Here is a 3,815-nt window from a genome sequence, read left to right on the forward strand (position 1 = left end):
AAATTGAAAGGAATTTCAAATGAGGAGAAATTAATAATAATAATAATAATAACAATAATAAACAATAGTAGTGATAATAATAATAATTCCATATGGAAATCATTTAAGATTATGTACTATAAATAGAAAAATTCATGAATGAAAAATTCATGACAAATTATATTTGTAGCACTGATCCTTCAAAATATATTTGTCTTTTTATGATGTATAATAACAATATTACATATTATATAATATTATATAACATTATAGAATAATAATAATAGTAAAAGAAAATGATCAAATTGTCAAATTAAAAGAAGTAAAAACAAGGAGAAAATAAACAAATGTTTATAATAATAACAATAATAATTCCCTATGGAAATCATTTAAGATTACATGCTATTTCGAGGTCATTAATTTGAAAAAGTACATTTGTAGCACTGATCCTTCAAAATCTTTTTGTCTTATTATGATTATAATAACAATATTATATAAAACACAATAGTACTGTCACAGTCTGGCTGAGTGGAGGAGTGGAGATGAAGCAGGAGAACCGGATTAAATGAATATAAACAGTTTATTAAAACAAAACACTGAAACTAAATACAAACAAACAAAAACCGGGAGCAAGCAATGAACACATGTAACAATACATCGACGGACACTGGGGAGTGAGCAGACACAGACTTTATACACAGAAACATGGGCGTGGTCACAAACAAGATAACGAGATGACGAGGGGGAAATACAAATATGGGCAAGACTAAACCAAATGACTAAACCAAAAGGGGGAGAACAAGGACTAAACCAAATGAACTAGAAACATGGAGGGAAAAACACTTGGAAAACATGACAGAACAGGACAAAACACAGACATGATCCTGACAAGTACATTATTTTGTTTAATAATAATAATAATAATAAAAGTAGTAAACGAAAATGATAAAATTGTCAAATTAAAAGAAGGAGAAAATAAACAATGTTTATAATAATAACAATAACAATGTAATAATTTCAGATTACATACTATTTCTAGGTCTTTAATTTAAAAAGGACATTTGTAACACTGATTATGTCACTCCGTTGTCTTTTTATGATGTATAGTAATAACATTACATTATGCAATAATAATATATTAGAATATGAGATTATATATAATATTATATAAAATAATAATAGAAGTAGTAGTAGTAGTGAAATAAGGAGGAAAAAAATAAGGTGAAAAAACAATGTTCATAATAATAATAACAACAACAATTTATTATTATTATTGCTTGTCACTTTTCTTTTGAGTTTTTATTGTTTTAATTTAATTACATTTTGTATTCTGATACATAAAGCACCTTATATCAAGTATCTATGATATACAAGTAAATAAAATATTATATTATATTGTATTATATTATATTATAGTACATAATGATCAGTATATAAATTAAATAAGATTGGGATGTCTATAATACCTTTAGAAAGCTATACGTCGATTCCGATTAATGCTCAGCTTTTGTGGGATCCCATGAAGTACATGAGGCCGCCATCTTTGTTTCATGGACATTACGTTCCAGAGACACTTGTCATGTGACTGTCAGCTGAGCAGCAGAAAATCTACAACAATATAAATGAAATATTGGTGATTTTATGTTACCTTGTAAAATTTTTTTTCGAACACACAGTTTCTAATTAATATGTCTATACCCAAACGGTGTAGTTACGACATCTACCAGCAGGGGCTAACTTGGTGACGCAAACCAGTCAATTATCACACGTCTAGTTTCACCTTAAATCCACAGTGAGTATATAATCTCCAGGATCTGAATACCATCAGCCTGCGCACGATAAATATTCATGATCCACACTGTGAATTCACCAAACACACACTGATGATGGAGCTGAATAAACAAACAAACAAAGAAGTTAGACAACCAATCAGGGCCGTATTGAAAAGGGAAACAAACAATTAGACGGATTAATCAAAAGATAACGAGCCAAAACACCAGAGACAGACCAAGTGTTTGGGGAAACAGACAACACGATTATGACAGAAACAGCAGGACAATGACGCACGTTTATACTGTGGAATACGGATAGAGATCAAGGTCACGCTTTCACAGTTTTAATACACTAGCTCTGTTTGCATTACGATGTTAGATATTTAAAAAACTAAAACGTCCCTTGAGACACCTGTTCTAGCACACAATCAAATTAATGCATCAAAACGGTGCATTCGTTCAAAGAATTCTCAGTATATGACGAAAACTCTGGAATTTTCCATTAAACCATAGGTTTTCTTGAGGCTACGAATGGGAGGGTTTTTATTTGCGCAGGTTTGTTTATGTGCACAGGACCGTTTCTTTGTTCTCGAGTCTGTCTCGATCCAGTCTCTCCTGAGTGTGATTCCTCTGTTTCTCGTAATGTGAGGCTGAACGTCTTGGTGTGTGTTTACGTGTCTGGAAAAGAACAACGACAGGCACAGATTGCTGATATGTGCTCTTTTTATCTCTTAGAGGAGAAGGGCAACGCAATGCGGATCCTGGCAGACCGTGTGAGCGGTCAGACAGTCAGCGGGACAGACGGAGGAGGAGGAGGAGACTGTAATCATTCATAAGAGTGCTGGAGAGATGACTGAGAGGCTAATTGCAAACACACTGACCACACAACTTAAAACCCATCTTAATATCCTGCTATTATTATAATGCGTGTGCTTGACAAGAAAAGAATGGCGGTTTGCACCTGAAAACACATTAAAATGAGCTAATTATGGGTCATAGAAAACGGATAATGAAGTGCTGCCTGGTTTTGACCAAAATACTGAGGAAAAATGAGAAGAACGAGTGCCACAGCAGTCACATTTCTTCATGTATTGAACCGTAAATACTTGTGTGAATTGAGTCATTTTTTTCTCTCGATGATAAAATACTTTCCCCTATTGCAGTTTTATCAGCTATTGTGAGATGCTTCACCAACAATTTTTGTCTGATTTATCTGCTTCCACAAATATTTCTCCATTGAAAGCAATTCAGAAGTATCTGTGTACAAAATAAACATTTTATATCAACACAAATTGCTGATATGTATGGACGCCCATTTACGGCACTGAATAAAATAATATTTAAAAAAGGTAACTGTGACAATTTATTTTAGAATTGCATGATGTAAACTCGCAATTCTGACTTTTCAACTAGCAATCGCGAGTATATATCATGCAATTCTGAGAAAAAAGTCAGATTTGCGAGTTTGTATCTTACAGTTCTGACTTTATAACATGCAATTCTGAGAAAAAGTCAGATTTGTGAGTTTATAGCTCACAACTGTGAGTTTATATCAAGTAATTCTGAAAAAAAAATCAGATTAGCGAGTTTATATCTTCTGAGAAAAAAGTCAGATTAGCGAGTTTATATCTCACAACTGAGTTTATATCAAATAATTCTGAGAAAAAAATCAGATTAGCGAGTTTATATCTTCTGAGAAAAAAGTCAGATTAGCGAGTTTATATTTTACAGTTTTGACGTTATAACATGCAATTCTGAGAAAAAGTCAGATTAGCGAGTTTATATCTCACAACTGAGTTTATATCAAGCAATTCTGAGAAAAAAGTCAGATTTGCGAGTTTATATCTTACAATCCTTACTTTATAACTCACAATTGTTTATATCACGCAATTCTCAGAAAAAAGTCAGATTTGCGAGTTTATATCTTACTGTTCTGACTTTATAACATGCAATTCTGAGAAAAAGTCAGATTTGTGAGTTTATATCTCACAATTGTGAGTTCATATCACGCAATTCTGAGAAAAAAGTCAGATTTGCGAGTTTATATCTTACAGTTCTGACTTT

Source organism: Garra rufa, chromosome 17 (assembly GCF_049309525.1).
Source record: "Garra rufa chromosome 17, GarRuf1.0, whole genome shotgun sequence".
NCBI lineage: Eukaryota > Metazoa > Chordata > Actinopteri > Cypriniformes > Cyprinidae > Garra > Garra rufa.